The following is a 17,982-nucleotide window of genomic DNA, read 5'->3' as shown; positions in this document are numbered from 1 at the left end:
GAGAAAGGAGAGGAGATGGGGCAATGGGGGAGAGGAGCAGAAGGCACAGAGAAGGAAGAAGGAAGAACATTACAAGGAGAAAGGAAGAGGGCTTAGAACAAGCACCCCAACTTGCTGCCTTCCAGATGGATTGGACTGCAAGTCCCATCATTCCAAGCTAGCATGGTCAACAGAAGAGAAGAGGTGCTTGGAAAAATCGAATCAAACATGTACAATCCTGTTTCACAAACTGCTTCCCACAGTGGCCAGTCTGACATTGCTGGAGACACAAGAAGGAAATGAAGGCACCAAAACCTCTAGAGTTGCTTCACAGCAACAGGTATTCAGTGGCAGAGTAGAGATCATATAGCCCAGCCATCGACAGGTTGAGCTTCCCTGCATTTGCATGATCTCCTTTTGCGCCATGGAAGCCCATGGCCAGCAACACTTCTTGTGGCAGTTCATTCTATAAATTAACCCTTAGCTGTGTCCAGAGAATTATATTCTTTGGTCTGTCCTGAATCCACAAATTTCCTTGAATGATCCCAAGCTCAATATTAGGGCTGGATGCGCATGTCCCAAGTAAGCCAAGCAGATGCTTCAGGTAACAATGTTTATTATTATTTTAGGTTCATAAATTTCTCAGTCTAACCCACCTTGCAGGGTTGCTGGAGTGGAGGGAGAGTACAGCCAGTCCCTGGGTTATAAATAAGTTCCATGCCCAAGAACATCTTTAAGTCCAATTTCTATTTGGACTTAAAGGCTGGACGTGCACATGGCTGGACGTGCACATGGTGGGCGTGTCATGAGTGGAGCCGGCTGGTGCCGGAGGTCAGACTAGATGGCCCGGGAGGCCCCTTCTGACTCGCTCTGTTTTCTATGTTTCTATTTAAGTCAGATCACGTACAGATGGGTCATATTTAGCTTGAAAAAACCAAATGTTTGTCTTCGTATACATAGATATATATTGCCTTTCCATGCACTGAAAGCACTTAAGAGACACTTCCACAAGCACTAAGACCATCCTCGGGGTTTGCACAGCTACACTTTGCTGCACTACTAGGGCTTGGCCGTTTTTTCTGCCCCAGAGACGGCACCAAACCATTTGAGGTGTGGTCCCAGAATCTGGCCGTATTGTGGAAGATAATTACACACTGTTGGAACAGGCTTCTCCACACACCACCCCATGCACAAAGTGCCTCTCACACACTATCTCTGTAATCCTCACAACCCTGTACAGCAGGCTGGGGTTGCTAATGACCCCATATTACAGGTGGGTGGGGATGGAAGCTCAGAAGCAGTGGTTTACCTAAAGCCTTTGAATAAATTGGCTGCTAGGTGAATTTTCAGTCAGGGTCGTTCTGACTCACCCTCATAAACCTTGTCAGGGTGGGTGGATGACAACCCCAGAGCACTTTGCAAGAGGAGAAAGCGGAATCGGTGCCACGGTCCAACTAATTTGAAGGAAAATTCCTTCCCTAACCCTATACCTAATCCTGATGCTACATGGTGTAGCAACTTAAACACTGAGGCAATGAGGAGTTTTTCAGCAACCAGCCTAGCAGCTCCGTTTTAATTGTGTCTGACCAGATAGGATGGGGGCACCCTGACTTTTCATGTGGAATTTTGAGGGGGTGTTGTGGGTGCCCTCACCAAATGGCTGCTATGAGGGAAGGTGTACCCATTCATCAAATGGTTTCCACTTGGCCAGTCACTCCTTTTCCAGAAGAGGAAACTTAGGAGGCTACAGGGAAAGTATTTGGTCAAAGAACCCAAGTACAAGACAGAGGTCAGGTCTAAGTTCCAAAGCACGTCTCCTCCTCCTCCTCTTCCTCCTCCTCCTTCATTTGTAGAAATAGAAATAGTGTTGGCAGACAGCATTTTCTTTGGCACCAGCCAGCTTCCCAAATATTTTTTTAATATTAAAATCTTACAAAATAAAAATCTCTTTTAAAAAATGGCAGCCATCAAGGCTTCTGTGCTTGATCAGGACATGGGGGAGGGATTTGCTCTTACACCATTTCCCATGTGAAAACACACACACCTCTGCTATTTGCCCAGGGAGGACAAAGGCACAAACACAAATAACATCTGTTCTCGCTGGACAAATAGAAGCTTAGGGCCTTTCTCCTCTTGTCTACTTGCACCCAAGCGGAATTGCTGTTATCAAATCATGTGGCACCGAATCCCATCAATTAATGTGTTTTGTCTTGCTAAGTTCCTAATGCCGAATCGGTTTTGCAGTTCCAACGCAGTAAAGAGGGAGAAACAGGGCTTTCTCTATGCACATACTCCATACAAGCACAAAGCCTTGGGGCTGAGGGCCAAATCCGGCAGGGCGGGGTTCCCCAGAAGGCCCCGCCCACTTCCCTGACCACGCCCACTTCCCCGAGTTGTTGACAGTATGGCAGTCTCCCAACTTTTGTATATTTCCCCCATTCTAACAATAAAGCCTTTCCTAAGGAGTTGGGCCCCATCACTGACAAGTATGAACAGAAAAATGGTCTAAACAGCCTGCATACCTTTCTTTGCCTAATCAGGCACAGGAGTGCCCCGCAGTTACACATGGCAAGTCTATTTTGGCTCTTTTGGAGCCACCTCTTTTGCCCGCAGCCCAACTCACTTCTGGAATTCAGCATGGGACTCAGCACTCAGGGTGAAGCAGGTTCTGCATCCCTGTTCCACAGAAACTATTCTCAGCCTTTCCCCCTTTCCCTTCTGCCTTTCATCTCAGCCAAAATCTCCAAACACTCGGCACCTTTGCCATAAGTAAATCTGTTCCATTTGTTTATTTTGCACTTTTCAACTGTGAATCAGACCTTGGCTAGGTTCAGTCAACACAACAAGCTGTGGTGGTTTTTTACCCTTGTTGATACGTTGTGTTTTCTTAACCCAGTCGTAGCTTTTCACCATCGTAAGTTTAGTTTTTACATACCATGATAAGAAACAGCATTTTGTTCTATGGTTTCTTTATATCAACATGGCTTCCATGGTCCTAATATACAACTACCACAGAGTCCCGTGGAAAGAGCAGTAACTGCAGGAGCCACTCCAGCCATCCAGCCTCTATGTCTGGACCAGTGAGGAAGAGGCAGGTGACAGGGAGCAATGCATCTTGGGATTGAATTTCAAGCACAGTGGCTGATGAGATGCATGCCAACAATGGGAGGTCTGAGTGATAAGGATGGAAACCACAATAACGTAGAAACCACTGGATGATCTGGTGGACTATGGTAACTGAGCAGGGTTTTTTGTTGTGTTAATGAACGGTGCCCCTGAGGGAACCAAAACCAGCAGGCAGAGATCCCAGCAGAAGAACATTTTATTGCCATCCAACATGCAACTGTGATGGTGGGACTAAATGAGAAAATAGGGAAGAGCTTAAACTTGAAGTACACCTTTAAAACTTAAAGACTAAGAGACATATTGTGTTTACACCTGGTGAAGTCAAGAGGGGGCTCTTGACTTCCTGTCCTGCTTACGGGTTTCCCACATGCAGCTGGTTGGCCACTGTGTGAATGCAGCGTGGGAACAGGGGGGCTCTTACGTTCTTGTCCAGTGGGTTCCAATGCACAACATCCGGTGCCTTTATCATTTTATTATTTCATGTCATTCCTATACTGCCCAATATCCAAAGGATTATGCAGATTCATACAACACTATGAATCCAGCAGTGTTTCAGGGGCCATGAAATAGTTGTGTGGGTGTCCTGTAACTGTGCAGACTAACACAACTACCTCTTGGCAAGATCTTAGACCAATTAGACCAGGAAGCCCCTTCTGACTTACTTTTTTCTATGTTTCTAAATTTGTACACCCAAAAAGTTTCCTCCATCTGGATGGGCAGCCTTTCTCCCTAGTCCTACCCCTGCCATAAAGGGAAAGCTCTTCTTTCCCACGGGTAGCTGATGGGACATAGGTGCTTTCCCCTGCTTAGCATGGAAAAGGGGTTCTCTTTCTCAGGACTTATCAGGGAAAATTACTTAGCTCCAATCAGAGGCTGGCAGGAGATGAGAAAATCTTCCCTGTGCAGTAGGGATGGGGCCAGCAAAGGAAGATTCTGAATCATATAATACTCCTTCCTTCTGAGGCTTGTCCTATAGAAGTTGCTCTTCCCCCTGCCTGAACAGACATACTTCCTACAATAAATTGGTAATACTGAAATCTGGGGATAAGGTGGACTTTCCAGCTTCATCCATGTTTTCTGGAGGATCCTCCCACCTCTGGAATATGAGCTGTGATGGCCAAACAACATTTCCCACCCTGCTTTAGTGGATCATGAGAAGGAGTTGACTGAAAAGAATGTTTTGATTGAATTTAACATTTTCATGTTAATTTGATTAATCTAATTTGGTTCTGATATTTATTTGCCAGCCTGGCAAAGGAAACTGTGGAATTTTTCTAGTGGGTGAGAACTACATTCAGACAGCTAATGAGCTCTTAATCAATCTTACAAGCTGCCTCTGTTAGAACAGATTATAGGTCACATGTGTTATTATTTAATCAACCTGAGAGTTAAGGTTTGATTCATCTGATTGTTCAGCAAATAAATTCAGCCTGGCTGTGTTAAAGCAATCAAGTTCAATTAAGTCAGTGGTTATACAAATACCTTCAAGCGCATCACTGCATTCCTTACCTCCCTACTGTATATATTGTTAAATGCAATCTCCTCAGAGTAGAGATCTGTTTTTACTTTTTGCTTCACTTGCCACATATATAATTACATAATATGAACTGGAAAAAGGAAATCAAATGCAACGTATCATCCAAATTCATAGATCCAAGAATATACAAAAACCTGAACTGTTGGTATCAAATTGAAATTGTCATGGGACATGATTCTCTAAGGAAATCTGTATTTGAGGAGAGAGCCAGTGTGGTGTAGTGGTTAAGAGCTGGGACTGGGACTCAGATGATCTGGGTTCTAGTCCCCGTTCAGCCATGGAGCCAACTGGGTGGCTTTGGGCCAGTCACAGCCTCTCAGCCCAACCTACCTCACAGGGTTGTTGTTGTGGGGATAAGATGGAGGAGGAGACGTAAGCTGCCTTGAGCCCTTTGTAGGAAAAAGGCAGGATATAAATTGAAAAATAAATAAATAAATAATGGAACACATGTATTGCCTATAAGAGGTCCTATTTTCAGCCTTGGATGAAAAGAACCCTGGATGAAGATAATGGTTGATGTAAAGCTGTTCTGTCTATAACTTCCTATCATATTTCTGTGGTCAAAACACTGGAAACTTCCGCCAGGCTTCTCCAGCTTGCTGTCTGCCGGACTGCAACTCCTGTAGTTCCCAGCCAGCATGGCCAGGGATGAGTGGCCCAGAAAACTGCCATGCTGGCAGGCCAGGCCATGTGGCAACCAAGGGCCCTGACCTGAAATGTGACTGGATGCTCTAGCACTTTTGAAGTGTTGCTGAGAACATTCCAAATTAGTTGGGATCAGTTAGAGACCACCAAAAAAGACCTCTCGGAAAGAGTCAGTAAGACAGAATTAGGGTAGAGAGGTAAGAAAAGAGAGGAAAGGGAATATAGAGGTTTCTCGGTATCAAGAGCTGCAGTTAATAGCAATTAAATATGGGTTATTTTGTTACAGAATAACAACTTTTGATTGTTCAGACTTTTAAGGATTACCGGTGTGTGTCTGTGTGTTTTAACAGCAACTGTTTTTGCATCTTGCATGTATTTAAAGTGAATAATTCTACTTCAACTGAAATGAAGCATAGAGAGCTCTAGGAAATCACAGCCTGTTTAAAGTCTATTTAAAGTCTGTTTTGGGAAAATAGGTGGAAAGCATGTTCAAAGATAAAATTATCACGCATATGAGGAGGATACACTACAAAATGTATTTCTTCACTTGGTGCACAATTAAACTGGGAGATTCCCTATTGTAAGATGAACTGATGGCCACCGAAATTAGGACACAATTCCAGGCGTGTTTAGACTGGAATAAAGTCCTGCTGGAGCATTCAGGGAATTGTAGGATCTTGTCCATCTGACCATGCTTGGAATTGTATCCTCAGAGGACTTTAAAGGGGGACTAGACAATTCATGGCTACTAGTTTTGATGGCTATTTGCTGCCTCTAGCATTGGACACTGGATGCCTCTGAATTGTCATTTGCTGGGGGACAACCATCGCAATGGGCTTCTGCCCTCATTTCCTCTTTGGGGGCTTCTCAGCAGTGCCTGGTTGGCCTCTGTGGGGAACCAGTTGCTGGACTAGGTAGACCCTTGGTCTGATCCACCAGGCCTTCTTTATGGTCTTCTGAACCCAGCTCTCCGGAGCGGTGTGCTGCTGCTTGTCCAGCTTCCTATTTAAGTTGGTCCCTTCCTGCCAGGTTCTCCTGGGAATCTTGGCGTCCGTGCAGTAAGGATGGCTATTTATGCACCACCCAAAAAGAAGATGGAACAGGACACAGATTTTCCTTTTTCCTTTGCACATTTTTTATTAAGATTTTAAACTAAAAACTAAAAAAATCATCAAATACATCGGACGTACTGGGTCAGCCGCCTATAACATATCTTTTTAACATTCTATAATCATATTCAAATTGATTTATAAAAATTTAAAGACATCTTTAAATCTAAGCCAAGTCCCATTTCTCCAGCCTATCATAAAAAAGGTCCCAAGTTTGATAGAAGTCAGTATCTTCTTTCTCCTTCAGTAATAGAGTCAATCTGTCCATTTCTGCACAGTCCAGAATCTTTTTTAAAATCAGTTCCTCAGTGGGTAGTTCCTTACTCTTCCAGTACTGAGCAAGCACAGTCCTCGCTGCTGTGATTAAATGTAGCATCAAATACATTTCTTGTTTGCTAATATTTTCCGGTATAATGCCTAACAAGAAAATTTCAGGTTTAAAAGCTAAGGGTTTTTGTAGTATTTCCTCGAGCCATTTATGTATTTTAATCCAATATTTTTTCACATATTCACAGGTCCACCACATATGGTAAAAAGTACCCACATCATGTTTACATTTCCAACAAGGACACAGATTTTCATAAAAGCTGCATGTGCTAATTTGTATGTGCCAGTTTAGAAGTAATGAGAACTGAAACAGAAATGCAGAACTTCTCAACACCCCAGTGGGGAAGACAATGACCTGTTTGGTTCGCTGTCCAGGTGCTCAAAGATGGAGGGTGGGGGGAGCACTTCAAGGCCATTAACTTGCCCCCTTTCCAATGGTTCTTTACCATTAAGCCGGATGTAGATTGGACAGCCCTTTAGAGAACTGTCTTCTCACATCTGTTCGAACAGAGGACGGGCTCCTGCAAAGTAAACCACATGGCCACTCTGGCCTAGAGGATAAGCTAAGGTCCAAAACACATCCAACATGGCCTGCTGGCAAATCTTGTTGTAGTTTCTGCTCCGGTCCACACTCCTGTTTCACCTCTGAGCCAGCAATTGGCAAGGCCAGGATCAGCCCTCCTGTGGGCCAGTTTGGCCGTGCTGCAGACCTCCTCACTAGGCCCCACTTCCCTCCCAAAGAGCCCAGGAGAGGCCGCCACGACCGCAACTCCTACTGCAGCGCCATCACTCATGGTAGAGAACCCAGGAGCCTCTGCTCTCCCTCCCCTGCAATCCCTGGCTCTCCCAGAGCAATCCAGGTGTTTTTTGTTTTTTAATGTTACATTTTCTGTCAAGATACTGTCAGCTGAGCTGGGGAGGGAATAATGGTTCACTTTCCCTCAGTAAATCAGCTCCTTCCAAGCTAAGCTGATGGCAGGAAATGCATTGCAGCCTCTAAGCCCCCGCTGGGCCCAAAGCGGGCGGATTTCCTGAGTCAGGCCGTGGCCTGGCCTGGCCTGCCGGACGGACAGACGGACGACGGTGAGAATCTAAAGGAAGCTGCACAGAGAAGGCAACTGGTTTAACCCCTGCCCGTCTGGAAAGTTACACTCTCCATCCGTGTGTGTGTTGTGGAGCAGAGCTAAACATAACAAGCCATACTTGGCAAAATATCTGAGTTAAGACTTTGCATGAAGAAAGAAGAATGGGCTGGATTCAAGCAGCCATGCGATAACCATGTCAAAGCTAACTTCCAGCGGTGCCCATGGGTCCATCTTGGCAGAGGACAACTTCTATTTGGAGGGTTGCGGGAGGACAATCCTCTTTTGAAGGCATCCTCTCTTGGAAAGCCCCTCCGAGTCAGATGTAAGCTAAAGGACCCAAAGAAGGAAAACTTAATAAAGGAGTTGCTAATGGTAGATTCAGTCACATGATAGAGCTACAAGGGACCACCACAACTTTTATTTATTTGCACTCTGCTCTTTTCCTCTTTCGAAGAACCCAAGGTGCTTCTGTAATCCTCCTCTCTGTTTTATCCTCACAACCACCCTGCAAAGTGTGCAGAGTGTATGACTGGCGCAAAGCCATTCATGGCCCATGACACTGGCTCTGTCACTCCAGTGCTCTAACCACTATGCCAAGGGCTACACTAGCCTTACGTAACCTCCTTCCTCGGGATGCTTTGGACTTCAAATCCTATCCGCTCCACAGCATGGCTAATTGCCAGGAATTCTGGGAACAGTCATCCCAAGCAAGCTTAGGAAGACTATTAAGTGGATACCACCAGCAGGTCCGTGTTGTGAGAAGCCAGCAAGAAACATGGGGGTCCCATGGCTGACACTCTTCCTCCACAGATGCTTGCTTTCTTTACTGCATTTTTTAAAAAATCAGCTGGATTAAGATAGCAACATTTGTATGATTTGCTGGGGAAAGCAAACATGCAGATCAGCTTTCAAGCCCTATAACTGTACGGATTCAAAGTTCAGAAGGCGCTTGCCAAGTTGCTAGACTTGGTTTGGTGTCAAATGGAGAAGCAGCTAGTGACTTTCAGTCAATCCCCCCGCAGCACCCCTTTCCCTTCCGATTGGTCCGCGGAGTCACAGCCCCCTCGTTTGTGAGGATCAGGATGTTCTCCAGCAGGGCTAGCAGCTCCAGCCGTTTCACCGAACGGAGTGGCAATTCATTTCGAGCACATATTCCCTGATATTACGCAAGCATGTGCTAGCAGAGAGAATAGAAACCCTTTGTTTGTGGGGATGGGGGAATATTTGTCATCTCAAGTTATTCTGCACACTGTCACAATATGGATATATGCAAGGAAGTGTCTTGCCTGTATTGCTAACTTTGGAGAGCATTATCGCTACACATTGCATAGTAATTTAGAGCCAGTGCTGTCGGAGCAATGGACTATGGCTTGGGGCACCAGATTCTAGTCTGCAGTCGGCCATGAAGCTCACTGGGTGTTTCCTGGCCAGTCACAGACTCTCAGCTTAACCTACCTCACAGGGTCGTTGTTGCAGAGATAAAATAGAGAGGAGTGGAACCTTGCAAGCTGTCTTGGGTTCTTGGTGAGAGGAAGAAAGGTGGGGCATAAGGATTGTTGGTGGTGGTGGTGGTTGCTGTTATCCTGTTGTTGCAGTGCCCACCCCCGGCTGGGTGGTCTGTTCTGACAGGAAGGGGCACCCTGCCTGCTCCAGAAAGGGATGCCAGCCCGCCTGCCGCACGGGGGCCTCCCACAGGCAACGCAAGCATCCTGGAGCCTCCTGTTATCGATCTATGCCATACACAGACTTTGACTTACTCCATTCATCATTAAAGTACAACCTTATTTGCTAAAAATCGAAAAGCTATCAAAGCAGCGACGGGTTGCATAAAACAAACACCCATAAAACAATACAAAGAAGATTAAATGCCATCCAGCTGCACAACTCAAAGGGCGAAACTGAAGCCGAGGGGGCTTCACACCCGTCTGAGCCAATTGCAAGCTCGGAGGGAGCACCTTCCGCTGCCTGAGGCCGCGCGGGAGGAGAAGGTCCTTCCAGGTGTGCCCCACTCATGGCGCGCTACAGAGGTGTCCTCAGAAGTGTCTCCTGCCTGTGTTAATCACTGGGTAGGTTCATGATGAGACAGAACTTTGTTCCCTGCATGGCTGTTCAGAGCTTTAAAGATTAACCAACACCTTGAATTAAGCGCAGAAAGCAAGTGGCATCCAGTCTTTCAGGTCAGGCATAATGCAGTTCTGATACTGTGCACCAGTTAGCAGATGAGCTAAGTGACGGGGGAGTTTCTGAACACTCCTTGGGGTAGTCCCTAGTCTGCATATTGCAGTCACTTGAGGACTTTCTCCTGACCAACACCTGTTTTGGGTTTAACCTGAGCTGGTTGATTCACCTTCATATCTAGCCCATTAATCAGTCTCACACAAGGCTCAAAAGATGCTGGTCGGGAAATGCCGAGAGTTGTAGGAATTTTTCTCTCTATACAGATGTAAAATGTTTGCCTTAACTCCGTTCATTTCTCAGGTGCCCACGAGCCTGTTGTGTATGTGGCCAGCCTTCTCACTGATTACCACATTATTGGCAGAAGGCAGCCAAGAACAGAAATGACTCTGGGTGCAAGTGGAAGAAGATAGCGCAAAAGCAGAACTACAGCAAAACATTAAGAAAACAAGCATCAAGACTACAGGAATGATACACGTTGTTAATGTCAACAAGGAAGAAATTGAAACTATCAAAGATTTTGCCTCCCCTGGTTCAATCGTCAATTCAAATGGAGACCACAGCCAAGAAAGTCAAAGATTGAGACTTGGAAGGGCTGCAATGAAGGACCTAGAAAATATCATCAAGTGTAGGGATGTTTCACTGGAGACTAAGGCCAAGATCACCCATTCCATTGTATTCCCTATCACTACATTTGTGTGTGAAAGCTGGGCTGTGAAGAAGGCTGGCAGGAAGAAAATGGATATGTCCAAAACATGGTGGTGAAGGAGACCTTTATGAATGCTCTGGACCAATGAAAAGATGAACAAGTGGGCCCTTGATCAAATGGAAGTTAAAATGGCAAAACTGAGACTGTCACATCATGAGAAGGCAAGACTCCCTGGAGAAGACAATCTTGCTGGGGAAGGTCGAAAGCCAAAAAGGGGGAAGACCAAACACAAGATGGCTCAATTCCATAAAGGAAGCCACCGTCTTGAAGCTGCAAGAGCTGAGCAGGGCTGTGAAGGACAGGGCATTATGGAAGACATCCCTCCAGAGGGTCACCCTAAGTTGGAGAAGACTTGATGACAGGTAACAAGTCTCTTTGGAAATGATAAACAAGTCATCTTCCAGGGATGATTAACACAAACCTGCTTATTTTCTTCTTCTTGGGCAATTCCTGACAAACTTTAGGGAAACAGCAGGATTCCTAGGAAAACAGTTCAGGATCAGCTGTACTGGGCAAATAGTCCGATGCTCCATACAAGTAACGGATGTAAGAGCCAAAACAGACATTCAGTTAGGGCTCTTCAGCAGAGAGGGAAGGTGAGGGACACCCTCTGTTGCTTCCCTTAGCTCTACTCAGGCCTCCTGTGTTTCTTCAGGTACCAAGAATGGTTTAATTATTTAGACACAGCAGGAACAGCAGAGCTGAGAAAGCCAAAGAGTGCCTTGCTGGAGGGTCAACTTAGCCATCACCAACAGTTATCATCACTACCAGCTTCCGCCATGAGTTCAGGAGGAAATACCCACTTCCTGAGTGCAGTGATGTTCTAATTTTGTTCTTTGAAATCCCAAGGATTCCTTGATGAGACAACCAGCAAACACCCCTGGCCAAAATATGGCTTCTCCATGCACTGCGGAATTGCACCGTGTGCCCTCTTACTTTATGCGGGGCAGCAGCTTAGACCAAGCAGTTGAACAATCCATCCCTGCATGAACAGAGAGCTGCATTTTAAGCATGCCCAGAATCCTCTGAGACGCCCAGGGATTCCACAACCTACCCTCTGCTCAAGGGATCCATCCAGATCACTGTGGGAAGGCTGAGCACTGACATTTGACTGTCCACTGGTCTTCAGAAGATGTCCATCTCTTCCTATATATATTATCCATTTTGCACTAGTAAAGCATATCCCAATTGTTTTAAAGAGCTGTGAGCTTGCTTTTTTATACAGTGCTGCTACGCATCTTGGCAGTGCCTTCCCAAAGACATGTGAGCGAGGAGGAGGCAGCAGGGAAGCTGGGAGCTGTTTACAAAGGGCTGGCATCAGGATTAGCATGGCAGGAAACTTGCCAAAGCCCACACTCCAGGAAGGGGCCCGCTGCTGATCGTAGGCGCTCCCTGGTCGTGCTGCTGCGTATTTGCCTTCCCTTTCAGCGAGGGGTCAGATACGGAGGTAAAGAGAAAGAGTGGCACCTCCTGCTGATCTTGCCCCCTCTCTCTGGGCCAAGGATGGGCAACCTTTTGCCTCTGAGGGCCACATGCAGTGAGTCGGAGGATTGCACAGGGCTGGAGTGTGCACAGGGCTGGTGGCGGGTGGGCCCCAAGTTGGCATCCTTCCCACCTTCCCTCATCTTCACACTCCATGTTCCCTTCCTCCATTCATGCACAGGTTGACATTCACCCACACCCATGGAGCAGTTCTCTGCATCACAATGCAACTGCTGGGGAAACTTTTCCCACAGGAAGAGCAGCTTGTTGGGAAGTCATGCTTCCCACAGCTGGGGAGGTGGTTTCTGCGTGCAGAACCAGTGGCCAAGGAAGGCATGGCTGGGCACCGGCCAAGGGGCCGGCACCCAGCAGGGACCTCCTATTGCAGAGGATGTTCCTTTATTTGAAGGGCTGCCAGAGGACTGTCTTCTGTTCGATGGTGTCCTCTTTTTGAAGGGCTGCCCAGTTGAATTCTGATTTCAAGATTTAAAACCCCCGAGGAGTGTTGCCCATGAACAGTGAGCAAGCAAAGAGCAGAGAGAAGGGGCAGGGACTCGGCTCACCGGCCACAGTCTCCACACAATGATGCGATGTACTGTAGTTCCATTTAAATTACAATAATTATTTTAAAATTTGCATCTATACATATGAATTAACATAAATAGGCATGTTTTATGCCAATTGCTTCCATCTTGTTCTCATGACACATTTCCTCTATTTTTTTGGTGAGTCATAAGTGGAGGTCTCATCCCCAGAGCCCCCAAAAATGGGAGCTGGCACTGGGCACCCACAACCTCCCCTAGCAAATCATGCAGTAGGAAAAAGGTGACTTCTGCAGTTGCACCTCCAAAGCAGCCATGTGCACACTTTTTTGGGGGAAAATTTCCATCTACACCAGCATTTACAAAAGCAGTCAAACACTCTGAGAATTAGAATGTGCTATTAACATGCTCATTAAGGGGGGAGGAAATACTGGAGGTGAAGAGCCAAATAGTTGCAAAGAACAGAAAGGTGTTGTTTGACGGGGCTGAGTCAAGAAGAGATTAGTGAGGAGATACGAGCTGTGAACAGAAGACTCAATGCAACTCCAGCTTCTCTGGGAAGTGAACGGGCATCACAGGCAAGAGAAGGGGCGTGCACGGCCCCAAAATGTGCCTCCTGCCGTTTCTTTGGCCTGCACTTTGGGACTGAGCCAGAGTTGATGGAATCCAATTTCAGAATGAAAACAGAGCCACTACAAATGTTTTTGGTTAAACACAGACTTGTTGGCTAGTGCCAAAGGGCTCTGAAAAACAGCTGCTGCCATTCCCCTGGGGGTTGGGTCAGATGCAGCCAGTGCCGGGACTGTAAATATGGGAAAGGGATGTATGCATATATGAAGCCTTGCTACACCTTGGCAAAAGCCCGTGCCATAAATAAGAACAGTAAGAAGAGTCCTGCTGGATCAGCTCAATGTTTCCCTCCAAGCTAACACTTTGTTTACACAGTGGCCAACAAGAGCTCCCCTCTGCCAAAGCTCCCCAACACCCAGTGTATGTAGGAACATCACCCCAATCCTGGGGGAGCATATAGTCATCAGGACTAGTAGCACTGATAGACTCCTCATGCATGAATTTGCCCATAGGTTTGTGTGTCTGTGTATTCATACATGCAAAAAACCATGTACTCTCAGTCTCAGGACTTATGATCATAGTTTCTTCCTAGACTGCCAAGCCAAAGAGGTGACAGCTATGTGTAACCTCTGGGGATTGACCAGATCTGGGTCCTCCAGAGATCATCAACTGGTTCTTCTACCACAACTGTGGGGATGAGACAGACGTAGAAAGAGCAGTGGTCTTGGCCTAAGCTCTGCACCTAGAAAGATGCAAGAATCCATTGGATGGAAGAAAGGGGAGGTATTCGACAAATTACAAAATGGAAGAGTAAGGTGACCACAGCAAATTCAACACCTGAATGAACGTATTAATAGAAGGCAGTGCATAGCCGATGTAGGTGGTTGCCTTTGTTGTTGTGACATGCCACCCAGTTATCTCTAACTTTTGGTGACCCTGTGAATGAATGCCTTCCAAGATGTCCTGTCCGTCACAGCCCTGCTCAGCTTCAAGGTCATGGCTTCCCTTATGGAGTCCATCCATCTCACACTTGGTTTTTCCCTTTCTCCTTCTGCCTTTGGCTCCCCCGAGCATGATTGTCTTCTCCGGGGCGTCTTGCCTTGTCATGATGTGCCTGAAGTATGAAAGCCCAAGTTTTGTTATTTCTGTTTCCAGAGCGAGTTCTGTCTTAATTTGATCTAGGGCCCACTTGTTCATCTTTTCATTGGTCTAGGGTGTTCACAAAATTCTCCTTTAGCACCATGTTTCCAGCACTTTCTGCCAGCATCTTTCACTGTCTTGCTTTCATGCTCCTACCATGTCAGATCAGATCCTCTAGCTCAGCATGGTCTACTTGGACTAGCGGTAGCCCTTCAGGGTTCCAGACAGGAGTCATTCCCAACCTGAGCAGCAGCAATTCTTCCTGCACAACCCTCATCAAAAGCCTTTAGATGTGACACTGAGAGGGTTAAGGATAGCCTTACACTTGATTCGGCATTGTCACCGAAGACACCTGAGGACGGTGTCACAGAAAGGTGAGTCTGGCTCATTTTGAATGAATTCATGACTTCAGGCAGGATGTGATGGAGCTGCTTTCAGGGAGCTGGAGAACAGGACATGCCACTTCTCTGCGATCCATTTTAGAGGATCGGGGGAAGGCTAGGCGGACGTGCTTTTCCCAGCCACTGTGCCACCGCTCTCTGACCACAGAGTGCTCTCCATTCGCTCAAAGGTCCAGTTGTTACAGAGGCAGCAGGCCTGTGTCCAGGCTGTGCCATTTTGGACCACGCGTAGGGGATGCAAGGGCTTGAATGCCCCCCATAACAAAAAGAGCAATGGGGAGAGAAACCCCTGCAACAAGCCAGCATGTTACAGAAGCGAGGCCAGAATGCTTTTTCACAGTATCAGCTTCTTGCAGACTGGGAGGCTGAAACTGCGTTGAGAGAGGTACTTGCCTGCTTACTATGGCTGAATGAAGCCAGGACGGTGCTAGCTTCCCTAGCCAGACCTACCCTACTCCAAGCACCTTGTGCAGATGCTTACTTAATGAGGAATGCTGCCGATTGTGAAATACATAGCAACCGGACGGTCCCTGGAGGGGTGTGTGTGGATGTGGCAACCTAAGGAATTTGGCAACAGGGCTGATGTTCTCTGCCAGAGACTGAGTCACCCTCTCAGTAGCTCCCAGACTCATCCCAACACACGCGCCCACCGTCTCAGGCACGCCACCACTTCTGGACCCTTCACAGAGCTTCTCCAGCTCCCGAGATCCACCCGCGGTGCCCCACACGCCACAGAATCCTGCATCTCCTCCGCCCCCCTCTGCTCTGCCTGCCGCCATTGGCAGTTCTAACCCGCCCTGGGAGCCACCTTTCAGTGCAGGCCGAGACCCGCTTTGACAGGGTCTGGGCTTTTTTTGCCAGGAATTAGAAGAATCTGCTCTATAAACATGGCTCACCACAACACTGGTGTTGCAAAATCACAGGCCATTCCCCCCAGTGAACTGCTCGGACCAGCTTTCCTCCCAGAAAACCCAGTCAGCGGGGCTACAGCCCTGCTCAACAGCCAGTTCCTGGCAGCAAGGATAAGGGAGGGAATGATCAGATCTAGGAAGGCCCTGAGGAATCTGCAAGACCAGGCATGACAAGGGTGAGCTAGTGCAGACAGCAAGAAGAACAAGGTTATGTGGGGATTTAAGGGTGTACTACTTAGAGGTTACCTTTGATGGAGATAAGAAACTGGGGCCTTCCCCCAAGGTTGTGAGTTGGGGGAGGGAGTGGCAGGCCAAGTCCCCTGCCCCATGCTAGGTTCGTGTGCGTTTCACCCAAGAGCACACTTCAGAAAGCCTCTGCTAGGATGATTGCAACCTGCCAACAAATGCTACAAAATGAACTTCAGCTCCTTTTAAACCAATTGAGCTAAACCAGTTGAGCTAACTGCCAGACGAGTTTGAATAGAGAAGCAGTATATAAATATTTTAAATAACCAACGTAAGATAACATTCATCCATCGTGATAAAGAGCTCTGGCAAAGGAGGAAACTGAAGGAGGCTTCGGCAAGGGGCGGCATAGAGATGTTTTAATAAAAAATAAATAAATAAAATAAAGATGTGTTTACACGGAGAAAGGCTACTGAGCCCCTGCTGTGCCATACATTTTTACTGGCTGGAAGTCTCCAGAGCCACATCTGTAGTGCCCTGAGGCAGAAGGCAAATTGCTCATTGCAGTACAATTGCAAATGTACTACATGACTAAAGGCAGGTGGTTTAAATATTTTTATTTACAGATGTTTAATATAACTTAACAATTTTCCCAGTAAATGCCAAGCCACAAGCCATGGCTCTGGTGTACCTCCATCATGTGCCCTCCACCACAAAATAAGCATCGGGCCATCTCAGGATAGTTTGAAAAATAGTAACAGAGATTTAACTGTGCAGGTATTAATTAACAATAATGTAACCTCTCACTATGTAAATTTCTCTCTCTCTAGCAGCAAGCAATATATATACTTACACCACACCAAGTCTGCCTAGTCCAGAACAACCCAGAGCCCCTTAAATACCATTGCATTAAGGTGCTTAAAAACTTGAGCTGGCCCTTTCATTATCCTGCTATAGTTTGCAAACACAATAGAGTCCCAGCTGTATGCATGTAACCATGAAGAGTGCATCATCTTACAATGCTGCCACAGGGTAGCGTGGCCGAGCGGTCTAAGGCGCTGGATTAAGGCTCCAGTCTCTTCGGGGGCGTGGGTTCGAATCCCACCGCTGCCAGACCACATTTTGGACATGCACATGGTGGGCATGTCGTGAGCGGAGCCGGCTGGAGCCGGGGGTCAAACTTGATGGCCCGGGAGGCGCCTTCTGACTCACTCTGTTTCTATGATTCCTCATAAAAGTATCTTGGCAGTGGTGCTCAGGCTATAAACAGTACACTGTCCAGAACTTGTTACCAAGCCCAGTGCCAGTAAACCTTTCTTTTCACCTTTGATACGCCGTGTGGAGGTGGTGAATATGACACTCTGAGGACCACTCTAAGGGAAAACTCAAAAGCAGGCTATCACGAGAGGGGGATATAAGCAGTGCTAAAAATCAGTCATTTCTTTCCATACATGAATGACAACCAATGGGACATTAATATGCTGTAAAAAGAAACATTCCTGTCCACTAGTTTTCTTTTGGAAAAACAGCTTCAAGTGATCAAGCCAAAATTTCTGTGCAGTATCCATCTTAAGGTATAGATCAAGGGCAAAATATCTGAGGAAAGCTGTTGGCAGTTATGCAAAACATTAGCCATTAGGAGGTGCAAACTGAAACAGTTTTAAAGTACCAAATCTCTCTGAATCATTGTGTATCCTTTGACAGGTTCTTTCACAAGCTGTGTATAAAGTGCTGGGAAAAGAGCCATCCAGTTAAATGTCTAACACCCTGGCTCGATCCACCACAACAGCAAACCAGTGTGGCACATTTTAAGTTAAAAGTTCGACTCTATGCACACTTTCACATAAACTTGATATGTAACATTTTCTTGCACAAGACTTTTTGAAAGCACATGATTGAGTCCATTCTCTCCCCATCCCACTGCCTAAAAAGGGTAGAACTTAAAATCTGGAAAAGGTTTCTGTATGCAGCGAAAGTGGAAAAACTAGGACATTCGTTCAGAAATACTTGTGATAAAGTGGTTTTCCTCCAAAAGAATGCCATCTGGTGACCCAGTGA

General features: G+C 46.5%; 1 non-coding gene across 1 annotated transcript; it reads left to right on the top strand.

Annotated features, from left to right (window-relative positions):
* Nucleotides 1–16,955: 16,955 nt before the first annotated feature.
* On the top strand, nucleotides 16,956–17,037 carry TRNAL-AAG. Its single transcript has one exon. It is a non-coding gene; the product is annotated as a tRNA-Leu (tRNA).
* Nucleotides 17,038–17,982: the final 945 nt, after the last annotated feature.

This window comes from Varanus komodoensis, unplaced genomic scaffold (genome assembly GCF_004798865.1).
Source record: "Varanus komodoensis strain SLA01 unplaced genomic scaffold, ASM479886v1 scaffold53, whole genome shotgun sequence".
NCBI lineage: Eukaryota > Metazoa > Chordata > Lepidosauria > Squamata > Varanidae > Varanus > Varanus komodoensis.
Note: the sequence above shows the minus strand (reverse complement) of the source record. Positions and strands in the feature narration are given on the sequence as shown.